Source organism: Crinia signifera, chromosome 11, assembly GCF_055691185.1.
Source record: "Crinia signifera chromosome 11, ASM5569118v1, whole genome shotgun sequence".
NCBI classification, from domain to species: Eukaryota; Metazoa; Chordata; class Amphibia; order Anura; family Myobatrachidae; genus Crinia; species Crinia signifera.
In genome coordinates, this window is record NC_139227.1 from 111,184,274 (window position 1) to 111,197,005 (window position 12,732).

The window sequence follows — 12,732 nt, forward strand, 5'->3', positions numbered from 1 at the left end:
TAGTCAATTTACCCCAAAGTGTATGTGTACAGTATGTGTACCACTATGTTTGGCACAGATGATGTAATGGTTAGCATCACTGCCTCACAGCACTGAGGTCATGGGTTCAATTCCCACCATGGTCCTAACTGTGTGCAGTGTTTATATTCTACCCGTGCTTGTGTGGGTATATTGGTAGGTTAATTGTCTCCCAACAAATGAACCCTAGAATGAATGTGTGTGCGTGTACATGTGGTAGGGAATATAGATTGTAAGCCGCACTGGGACTAAATAAATAAGACGTAGTTTCTGATTGGTTGCTATGGACTCTAGTAGTAGTTCATTAACAATTCAACTTCGTTTTTTGCATAAGGCAAGACAGATCAAGGTGCATAGGGCCAGACAGATCAAGGGTAACAATGATCGAAATATAAATAGAACTGTTCCACGGAATATTTGGCTCCTTTGCTCACACCGTACAGATGAATGAATTCACACCGTCATTTTCACAATTTTATTTCCAAGACAATGAATGAAATTAAATTAGACTTTTCTAAATATAGCGCTGAATGGCGTTCCATGATAGGGTTAAGCAACAGTAGAAATGATGACATCATTGGGACGTCATACCTCTGGGAAACGGCCTTTCCAGCCACAAAGTTACATTTGTGCAAATTTATACAACAGTTCTCCTGTGAGAGGCCTGGGAGAGTAAAACATTTGTCAGTCTTGTTCTACCCGTACATTATTGTACACTTATGTTAGATTGCATGGCTTAATTATACGAAGGCAAATGCAATCAGACTTTCCTGTTTTATTGTAAGATGCTGCTTCACAAACATTGCAGTTCATTCATAAAAGATTACGCATCACTCGTACCTTTACTACATGGGTTAAAGCGCCAACTAGTGGCCAGGAGAATTTCTAGCTTATCTCCGGAACATCTTGAATACAAGCAGATCACAGCAGCAGATTCACCACTGTGTGTGATGTGATTATGTCTAATTAATATTTATAAGATATGCGTATTTCTTTTTCATTGCCGTCTTCAGAATGGGAGGAAATCAACATTCTTATGGGTAGGTAAAAGAAAATGCTTCTCTGTCGTATTCCTATATATAAACAGCTTTGCCTGTCATCCATTCAGGATCCCAGACCAAATAAATCAGATTAAAATCTAATTAATAGGACACTGATTCACACAACGGCACTGATGCTTGTGTATCAACATCAATAATCCCAACACAAGAAAAGTAATCTATTTGATAAAAATATGACAAATAGCTAATATCGTCCGCAAAGACCCAACTGAATCATAACTAATGTCAGTCTTTCCCTTTAGGGTTACTAATGCATTATATTTAAGCGGATACTGCAAACGCAGTCGTAGGGTTCTGGTGACAGGTACGTCATTTTTCAAAGCACAAGCCTTATTAAAAAAGAAATAATAATATCAATTTTGGAGTCAGGAGGGACTGCTGTAGATAGCTTGGTAATTGGCAGATCTGTTACCTAATTGTGTTGTTCAGTCTGTGACAGGAGGCTGATGTGGAAGGAGAGCGAGGGGTTAAGGATGGAAAACCACATTTTGTTGCTATGCGAAACTAGGGACCAGCAGGTTTTTAGAAGAACAGGGAAGAAGCTGGGTATATCACCCCCTTAAAAAGGTGAGTGGTAGACTGAGCCAAAACGCAATTGCTGACGTCTTACTTATCCCAAGAGATTCAATGATGTTTTTTGTGTGATCAATGCAATATTCCACAGCTAAATTTAGGGACTTGTGCATCCTATGAAAATGGCACCTACTATGACTAATTAACAATAAAAAATGTGATTGTCTACAAGTTTAATTATTTAATCTCCAGGGTTTTGATTAAATTAAAACTCTTTGCCTGAAGGCGGAGAGAGAGAGAGAGAGAGAGAGAGAGAGAGAGAGAGAGAGAGAGACATCATTTGCCATTGTTTTGTTTCATTGAGGATTCAGCAAACAATCAGAGATGAAACGATAGACACTGCTCATTTCCTATGAAAGAAGAGACAGCCTTACTGTAGGCAAATTCATTCCATGCATTTGTTGGGAGAGTTACAGATTAACTCATTTGTGGCAGAGAGGAAATACAATATAATCAGGGGAACAAAGGGTTAATCGGTTGTCTTGTGTGGGAGATGCCGAGAAGTGTGAGAGCTGTCGTCCGTATTAACCCATGAGAGATTTCCACTAAAAGCACTGTCGTCACTTTGACTGTCGACAGCATATATTTTGACATTTTTACTAACTGCCTTGCTATTTTTATGGTTTTACCTGTATGGTTTATGCAGGGTGCACTTACTGGAAACAAAAAAAAAAAGTTAATAGAAGAACAAAATTGTACTAGCGTAAAAATACCTCCTCTCCACTAGAGGGCAACACAATTGACAGCAAATAAAGAGTTAGATTATTACCATATGGGATTAATTTACTAAGGTGGGCGTTGTATTGAAGATAGGATGTTGCCCATAGCAACCAATCAGAATCTACTTCTTATTGATTTGGCACCTTCTACAAGATGATTGATTCTGATTGGTTGCCCATGGCAACATCCCATCTTTAATAGAATAGTAAATCAACCCCTATAAGCCTAGATAGATTCAACACTGACCACTCTTGACAATATTGAAATCCCCCCCTGCAGGTGTAGACGGTGCAAACAGTAAATATTATTTGGCCTAAGCCAAAGACATTGAAGTCATTTCAATCAAAATATAAAGTAAAATGACATGTAATGTTTCAGGGCCACGTTTTAATTGCATACCGTTAACATTCAAATGACATCACAAAGGTTTGGTTTTATATAGTGGGTCTGATTCAGCGATCAACATATTTACGCAAGTTTTGGGTTTAGTGCATATGGGATTACATTTTTCCTTTAGTGCAGGGGTGGCCATCTGGTCAGAGGTAAAGAGCCAACAACATGAGCGTGCCAAAAAAGGGGCGTGGTCTACTTGCACCCCTTGGTGGGTGTGATACACATGTGCCTCCAATAGTGCCAGATACACATAATCTCCCAAATTGCCAGGTTTGCTCCCACGGTGCCGGGTATGCCCCCGCTGTGCCAGAAAGTTGGTATGCCCTCATAGTGCCAAAAAGCTGCTATGCCCCCACAGTGCCACAAACTGCTATGCCCCCACAGTGCCACAAACTGCTATGCCCCCACAGTGCCAAAAACTGCTATGCCCCCACAGTGCTAATTTCCCAGCAGCAGCACTCACCGTTGATGCTGCTGCTGCCGGGTGGGGAGAGGACAGTCTGGCATGACGTTCCCCTGTAGTCATGTCATCGAGGGGAGGAGAGCACAGCACAGTGTGCATCTCCTCCCCCTCACTTCCCTGTGACTAGGCCGTCAGCCAATCATAGCTCGAGGGCTGGCTCCTGATTGACTTGCGGCCCGCGAGCTCTGATTGGCGGATGGCCCTGTCACAAGGATGCACAGTGAGGGGTAGGAGAGATGCGCGATGCACGCTCTCCTCCCCTCAGAGGGAGAAGGGAACCAGCAGTGGGTAATGGAGGGATGGAGGATGGGGATAGGCGGCGCCTAGCTGAGTGGGAGCAGGGGCCGCACCTTTACAGGGGGAAAGCCGCATGCAGCTTGAGAGCCTCGGGTTGGCCACCCCTTCTTTAGTGCATTCCAAACAGCGGTGGAACTTGTGGGACCAGATGCAATTAAATAATTTCCTACATGTCTCACTTCACCTGTGTGCACACCGGTGCTGCAAAATAATCAATCAAAATTTTTTGGACAATAAGGGTTACTGACTTAAATAAATTCCTTAAAATCCATTTCAATTTTTCTGTGTCTGCTGCTTTGTGACTATTAGCTGGGAGAGGGTACTACAAGTCTCACCTCACTTGTGTGTACACCGGTGCTGCAAAATAATCAAATTTTTTGGGACAATAAGGGTTACTGACTTAAATTCCTTAATAATAATCCTTTTAATTTTTTCTGTCTGCTGCTCTGTGACTGTTAGCTGGGAGCGGGTACTACAAGTCTCACCTCACCTGTGTGCACACCGGTGCTGCAAAATAATCGGTGCTGCAAAATAATCAATCTAATTTTTTTGGACAATAAGGGTTACTGACTTTAATTCCTTAATAATAATCCTTTTCAATCTTTCTGTGTCTGCTGCTGTGTGACTATTATCTGGAACAGGCCAGGGTAGTAAAAGCCTCGTTTTTCCAAACTGCCATCCTGTCTGCCGCTGCAGTGCCACTCCTAGATGGGCCGCGTGTTTGTGCCGCCCACTTGTGTGGCTTAGCATAGTTATCCAGCTACCTTGGTGCAACCTTTTGCCCTAAAAACAATATTGTGAGGTTTGACTGTCGACAGTCAAAAGGTTGGCAGGTAAAAGATAGATAGTTCTCAGGGTCCACATGGTGAAAAGAAGACATGACAATGGTCATTATTAGTTGTTGTGTTTTTCAAGTATTTCCTGAATGTTCCTCAATAACAATCATTCATGTGCCATAGGGGTTTTCGGAATTTTCCACGCATGTGCAATTGCTAAAAACCACGGAACTACATAATTTTAGCGATTAAATTACTACAATATCATCTATCAAATCAGCGTGTGATAAGTTCAATTAAAATGTTATAAAGTACTGTTTAATCAATTTGCATTATAGTGGCTGTTTTATTCTCTAACTAGTTAAAAGTGACACCCCTGCTCCTACCTCCAATCTCTGTCTATTGCCCAGGGTCCCCACAGACCCCAACCTGGCCCTTTTTGGGACAACTTTTGACCATAAAAAAAATGACTTCAATTTTAAAATAAACAGATCTGTTGCAAAGGTCGAGTAATTGGGTGAAAATGCATCATACAGTACAGTAATATGTAATCATATTTTGGTACACAGGCATGGAATCTTCTTTCTATAATTCATGGCTTTTGGGGTATATTTGGGGTGGGAGATGAGCGGTAAAGAACATGGAATAGATTTAGAATACATTTTATTATGTCTATATCGTCCACATAAGCTCTTTCATTTTCTGGATCAACTTTTTGTTGGCATGTACTTAAATGGATAAACACTGAAAACTGTCACTAAACTAAAGTTGTGCAGTTTGATTCTCCGGAATTCAAATGCACCCAAATTTTTGGCATCTAAACTCCAGATCTCCAGAGGAGTTTCTATCCGAACCGAGTTCCAGTTCAGATCTTGTGGTTCGAAATTCTAAATCCAAATTTCAAGTTTGGATTGCAAAGGTTACATGAATTTTGTATAATTTTTTTTTTAATCAATCTTTTTTTTTTTTTTTTTTTGCTGAAGCAAATACAATTCCAAACCAAAATGTTGTGGTTTTGCCGAAACCAAAACAATGTCGGATTAGAAATAAACCCAAAACATGGGGTCTGCACACATCTCTACTCATAACTGATTGTTATTGACTCATCAGTCACAATAACATCACTTCTGAGTTGCCAGAGTTCAAGGTCAGACTGATTGGACTACAGATGCATGTTTTCAACTTGGCTCCATAAAATGTTCTGCATAAGCCCAAGTTTATCACTGTGTTATTGGAGTTTTACAGTGCTGTACAGTAATTAGCCCAGGATACATTAATGCTTTTTTCATATTGACAGCTGTTTATCTTCTATCACCTTTATCCTGTTATCTATAGTAAAACCTACTCTGGTCTTGGGTCAACGTGTGGACTAACCTCCTTGCTCATATCCACTAAGCACCTTCCAACTTGGAGGCAACTGCTAGTGATGTTCTCTTAGCCTGTTCAGTACCTTTGTGAACTAGGGCACTACTATGGTTCAAAAAATAAAAAAAGTGCACTATGGGTATTAAATTAACAAGGGCACTACTATGGGGCATAACATTTCCATCTGCTGCATAGAGGTGTTCTCTAGAAAAATTAGGACAGGAGACACTTCAATATGTCGGTATTGGGCCCACAAAGTTGTGGCTACACCCTTGGGTCAAAAACATTCTATAAAGAAGGGTGGTGGGTAACTGGCCCAAAATGGTCAGCCCAGGGCTAGGTTTACTGAATTGCTCTTTTTTCCCTGCTGCCTAATAATAATAACATTAAAAATTGATACTGTACATTAATCAAATAACAATAGCGGCGCACAGCCATAAAAGAGGGTTTTGCCCCAACCTCTTATATTTACATGTAGTACAGGATGCGCTCCATCGTGTTTTGATTATCAGGCCACTGTACCAGAGGAAAGTTTAATCTATTTCACTGTCTGCTTAATGCCTCTGTATAGCTGACGTATATTTATATGGCTGCGATCTGTATTGCAATTTGATTTGTATTTATTTCAATTATTTTGTTATTGCATCTCACCTGTACTTCTGCCTAACCTAAAGCTATTCCTCCTCCACTTGTCTTTAATTTTCATCTCTTTAAATTGTTTTCTTGGAGTTTATTATTTCCATGACCCAGGAGAACAAGACATTTGTTGTGCTAGCAGATTTCTTTCTCTTGTGCCACAAACTCAGAGTGTGAAATCTGAATTCTGCATTGGCCACAAAGAGCAGGTGAACCGGCAATAGCTTCATTTAGGACACGGTCTTGTTTCTTTATAGTCTTCTGCTGTTATACAGTCTTAACAGCATTGTAGGTCCCAGGCAAAGCAATGCATTTGGCGCCCCTCCACACCCATTCACAGGAAAAAATGTAAACCTCAATATATCATAACAGGCCCCTCCTGCGGTCCCGAGCCATCTCTCCTCTTGATTCCATACAGCGAATGGCTGTCAGCACTATAGCAGCCCATACACGCTGCTATGAGGGCGTGCTTTCCGTGCTGTACTAGCACGGATCACATTGCATTGCATTGCATGTGCATCCGTTGTGCATGCAATGCGATGCAATTTGATGAAACCTACAAAAAGTATGTGCTTGCACATATTTTTTGTACTTAGGTTTCATCAAATTGCATCACATTGCATGCACAACGGATGCACATGCAATGCAATGCAATGTGATCCGTGCTAGTACAGTACGCCCACAGAGCAGCGTGTATGGGCTGCTTATGATTGGTGGATATCTCCAGCCACCCACTAATCCAAATTCTGACAGCCATTCACTGTTTGGCTGCAGTTGGGAAGCTGTTAGAGAATGTTGGACTCTGATTGGTGGATATCTACAGCCATCCACCAATCCGCATGCTGACAGACAGTCACTATCTGGCTGCAGACTGGGAAGCAGGAACAGAATGCTGCCTGGTCACTCTGTCTGTGTGTGATTCACAATCAGAGCGACAAGGCAGCCATCTCTACTTCCTCCCAATAAGCTCAGGAGGCAGATGCTCACAACCCAATCTGTCCCAGCTCCTAGGCCCCTAAAATTGGGGGCCCCTGGACAGCTGGCCACTGAGGCATATGTTAAGATGGCCCTGCCTTAAGCACAGATGAGTCTATGCTCATCTTATCCACGGCACTCAGGAGGCAATATAGTGAAGCACAAAAAGGTGTATTTAGATCATAAGGACAAGCTTTCGGGGTATCAGCCCCTTCGTCAGGTCAAACACCTACAGCAATTCAAACACAGTGCAGGACATACCTTTATATTGCCCCAGTCTCCCGCCACACTCGCCACCATGTGCACGCCCTGACCCCCGCCAGCCGGAAGCAGGAAGAAGACGCACTTCCTGGCAGATGCAAAGACTGGTTGCTAGGCAACCATGCTGCGATCTGAGCCGGGAGGCACAACTTACCAGCTAGCAGCCGATCGGGTACATGAGCAAGTGCATCGGGGCGAGGGAGGTTTGGGCTGGGTAATATTACTCACCGGACCTGTGGAGATCTCTGTTCAGGAGGCCACGATCCCCGACCAGCACGGACCCCCGTTGCTAGGCAACCTGGGCGTCCATACTAGCTTCCGGCCTCCCGTCAGTTCCGTTCCTCCGGGAACAAAGCCATCACATACAGATCCTGGAACAATATAATACGCATATTAAAGACAAAAAATATAAACATGGACAATACACAAATACATACGCATTCAAAAACGTTTTTTAGCATAGTATCAATCAAAAGAGGAGTCAATTCAGATAAGACTGTTCCAATTTAATTTTTCATTTAAACCATTCGGGTGGATGGTATCAAGTCTCAGGATCCATCTTGCTTCAAGTTGAAGCAAAGATTTAACCCGATCACCTCCACGCATTGTTTCCCTAACCTGATCTATCATGAAGTATTTTAGTGCTGCCAAAGAGTGTCCTTTGGCCTTAAAGTGGCGGGCGACCGGCTGCCAACCCTGCCAACCAAAGCCAAGCTGATGGCTGACCTATGTAGACCCATTCGTTCACGAAAAGATCGTGACGTCTGGCCTACATAGTATAGCCCACAGGGACACACTATCACATACACAACATGTGTCGACCTACATGTCAACACCGACCTGATGTCAAATATTTTTTGTGTATGTGGATGAGCAAATGAACGGCATTTAATTAAATGACTGCAAGTAGTGCATTGAAGGCAGCTATGGCAACCTGGTGGCTTAAAGATAGTATTGGGGGCCTTGGGTATACCCACTCCTGTGATGTCTGTATGTATCTTTGCTTCAACTTGAAGCAAGATGGATCCTGAGACTTTATACCATCCACCCGAATGGTTTAAATGAAAAATTAAATTGGAACAGTCTGATCTGAATTGTCTCCTCTTTTGATTGATACTATGCTAAAAAACGTTTTTGAATGCTCTGTATTTATGCGTATGTATTTGTATTTGACTGGGGCAATATAAAGGTATGTCCTGCACTGTGTTTGAATTGCTGTAGGTGTTTGACCTGACGAAGGGGCTGATACCCCGAAAGCTTGTCCTTATGATCTAAATACACCTTTTTGTGCTTCACTATATTCACTATATTGCCTTCTGAGTGCCATGCTTTCTTGGACTGATATATATATATATATATATATATATATATATATATATATAAATAATTAAATCTATTTTTCAACAGGATACTCATGCTGCACCGTGCTGGTTTTCACCCTCACAGGCTGCTGCTGCAGCGTCTCCCACCCAGCTTCTTCTTCATTGTTAGACAGTCAATCACCATCGGCCCGGCAGCAGCTCCCGTCGCTTCAATGACAGCCTCCTCCCGGATCTTCATAACTGACACTGGTTGCTGGCTTGTTCAATCAGGCTGCGGGCTTATGTCAGACGACTTCCGCAGAGCAGTGAGCAGCCAGGTGACAGGGAGGGGCGGCGATGCAGCCGATGCACACAAGGGTATGGGGGAGGGGGGGAGGGGAGCTGGGCACACACAAGGGTATGGGGAAGGGGGGTGCCTGGCGCCCGCTGCTGCAGAAGTTAAATGCCCATTACCGCTCTTTTTAAAATCACATTTTTTGCCGCGAATTCACATATTTAATGAGATGCGTATTCTGGGGAAAAAAGTGCGATTAAGTGCGATAATGTGCGAATTTTAGGCATGAAAATGTGCGATTTAGGTAATGTAATGGTAATTTGTGCTTAGAAAAATCCCGCATAATGTCCCGCATGATGGGTTCTACAAGTCCCTGGATGCGTGGGAGGTCTGCTGGCACTTGTAGTTCTCCTGCACAAAGCAATGTTAGGTATGTGAAATTTAATTCTATCAGGCCGGTGTCCACTGGCCATGGATGCCGGTGACAGCCCCGGGCTTCAGCCCTGGACGGGTCCTTTATTGGGGGGCCCCCACTCCTCCAGGTACCCCGTCCAATGCTGACCAGCCACAGTGCTCATGTTTCGGCCGGGGGACCTTATATAAAAAGTGTCCCTCAGCTGTGGCATGACAGTGCGGGCTGTTGGAGCCCGGTGCTGGTTTCAAAATACGCGGGACCCCTAGATTTTTTGTCCCCCAGATTTTTGGAACCAGGACCGGTCCAAGAGTCTGGGGCTGGTTTCAGAAACACGGGGGACCCCTATGCTTTTTGTCCCCCATATTTTTGCAACCAGGTCCGGCTCAATGAGCCCGGGGCTGGTTATGCTCAGGAGGGGGGACCCCACGCCGTGTAGGATAAAAAAAAAAACTTTAACACATATTTTTTTACACAGGACCATGCACAGATCTCAGTGATCTGTACAGGGTTCTGGCCAATTCGCCTGCCAGAATCTGGTCTAAATGTTTTGCGATTTTTTTATACACAATTTCCCGAATTCGCATCTCATTAAACATGTGAATTGTATACTTTTCAATGGGAAAACATCTGGATGCGCGTTCCAGCGTGACTAAAAATCGCACTTTCAGAATGTGCGATTTCGCTGCAAAATCTGCGGGTTTGGCCATTTTTTGCACCTCATATACAGTAGGGCCAGATGTATCAAGCTTCAAAAAGTGATAAAGTAGAGAGTGATAAACAACTAGCCAATCAGCTCCTACCTGTTATTTTTCAAACAAAGCCTATAACATGACAGGTAAGGGGTGCCGGATGGGTTCCCGACAGTCGGGATCCCGACAGTCATTTACCCGACGTCGGCATCCCGACTGTCAAAACGCCGGCAGCCGGGTGACCGACGGCCACCCGCTATTTTCCCTCGTGGGGGTCCACGACCCCTATAGAGGGAGAATAGAATAGGTGGCTCGCGTAGCGAGCCACCGTGCCCGCAGCGTGGCGAGCGCAGCGAGCCCGCAAGGGGCTTTTTTGCACTCGCCATGCTGTCTGACTCGGGGCAGTCGGGATCCCAACGTCGGGATAATGACTGTCGAGATCCCGACTGTCGGAGTCCCATACCACACCCCAGGTAAGAGCTGATTGGCTGGCTGTTTTTCACTCTCCGCTTTATCACTTTTTGAAGCTTGATACATCCAGCCCTAAGTATGTGAATTCGGGAAAAAGTGCGATTTCGGCCGTTTTTTGGTAAAAAAAATGCAAAAATCGAATTTTGCATCTCATTAAATGTCACCCTAATTTCTCTATTGCATCCCAAAAAATTATAGACAGAGACTGATTGGTTGCTATGGGCAACATCATCTTGTTTAAGTTTTAGAAGCTTTAGTAAATGAACCCCTAATTGCAGGGCTGGATTAAGGGGGGTATTCAATATTTGCCAACATTTCCCAACAGGGGATATACCGGCACTCATCTGCCGTTAACGACAGCATTGAAGGGTCTCAGATCTGACTTTAAAAAATCTGTTTTGTCCAATTGTCGTATTGTCAAATTCACATCCGTTTTCGACAATCCGCGGCCATTTTCGCAGATCCACAGACTTTCCGACAGTCAGAATCCCAGATGAATACCCCCCCCCCCCCCCTAAGACTTTATACGCCCGGGACATTTAAGACAGTTAGACACGAGGAAAAGTAGCCTCAACTACTTACACACTGGTACAGGAGTCAAGGGCTCAGGCTGGGGGGGCACCCTGAAAGAGGTGGGCCCGGAGAACAGTATCCTCTGCGCCCCCCCTTAATCTGACTATGCCTAATTGTCAATTAACGCACAGAATAGAACATTAGAACTTGACAATTGTACTGATAAAACTTTATCCATATGAACGTTGAAATCCTTGATGGACCAAATTTTGCTTCAAGTTTGCTCTTTTTGTACTTCCAGGAAATTTGCCACAATGTGATGTGAAACTGAATAAGGCACATTAAGTAGAAGACAAAACATTTACGGCTTATGGGAAAGAAATCTGTTTTTACTTCCACACCACAGACAGACCACATCTGAAGCCAGTAATACAATCAAACTGCCTCTTGACGTCAGTTATTTTTTCATTTGGAGCAAGTTAGGCAATCTAGACTGATGTGCGAGTGCTGTGCATTGATTAAACTGCAGGGGTGTTTCCGATGGCCTTCTTTAGGTCGTATTACTGTAAATAGCATTTTTATTGAAATCACTTGGCTTCCTCTGGTAGATATGTGGTTATCTTATATTGAAAAGGGTATGCCCATTAAGATTTAGAGTACATATGTTCTATTTCAGTTGTGTTTAAGATTGCGCTATTCTGAATTATTGATCGGTGAAAGACTCAAGCGGAGGAAGCGGCCATGTCTTACACTGTATTCCGAAAGGGCTTAGCTCTACAAATGTGTCCATGATAAACTTTGCACTATCAAAGGTGAAAACTTTAACAGTTTTTAATCTTTAGGCAATGACTAGGGATGTGCGTCCCATTGGTTAAGCTTGCAGTATAAAGATGGTAATACAGTATGCTTTGTGCAAAGTGGATGTATTTACAGTACATAGAAAGAGTACACAGAAAACACGCACTGTAATGGGATACATATTTATTTATTTATTTACAGTGTCTTATATAGCGCAGCAGATTCCGTTACAGCGTCTTATATAGCGCAGCAGATTCTGTTACAGCGTCTTATATAGCGCAGCAGATTCCGTTACAGCGTCTTATATAGCGCAGCAGATTCCGTTACAGTGTCTTATATAACGCAGCAGATGCCGTTACTGTGTCTTATATAGCGCAGCAGATTCCGTTACAGCGTCTTATATAGCGCAGCAGATTCCGTTACAGTGTCTTATATAGCGCAGCAGATTCCGTTACAATGTCTTATATAGCGCAGCAGATTCCGTTACAGCGTCTTATATAGCGCAGCACATTCCGTTACAGTGTCTTATATAGCGCAGCAGATTCCGTTACAGTGTCTTATATAGCGCAGCATATTCCGTTACAGCGTCTTATATAGCGCAGCAGATTCCGTTACAGTGTCTTATATAGCGCAGCAGATTCCGTTACAGCGTCTTATATAGCGCGGCAGATTCCGTTACAGTGTCTTATAAAGCGCGGCAGATTCCGTTACA

General features: G+C 43.3%; 1 long non-coding RNA gene across 1 annotated transcript; it reads left to right on the forward strand.

The window, feature by feature from the left end:
- Nucleotides 1–918: 918 nt before the first annotated feature.
- LOC146046225 (uncharacterized) lies at nt 919–12,408 on the forward strand. Its single transcript, XR_014465794.1, has 3 exons — nt 919–1,058; nt 8,946–9,177; nt 11,524–12,408. It is a non-coding gene; the product is annotated as an uncharacterized LOC146046225 (long non-coding RNA).
- Nucleotides 12,409–12,732: the final 324 nt, after the last annotated feature.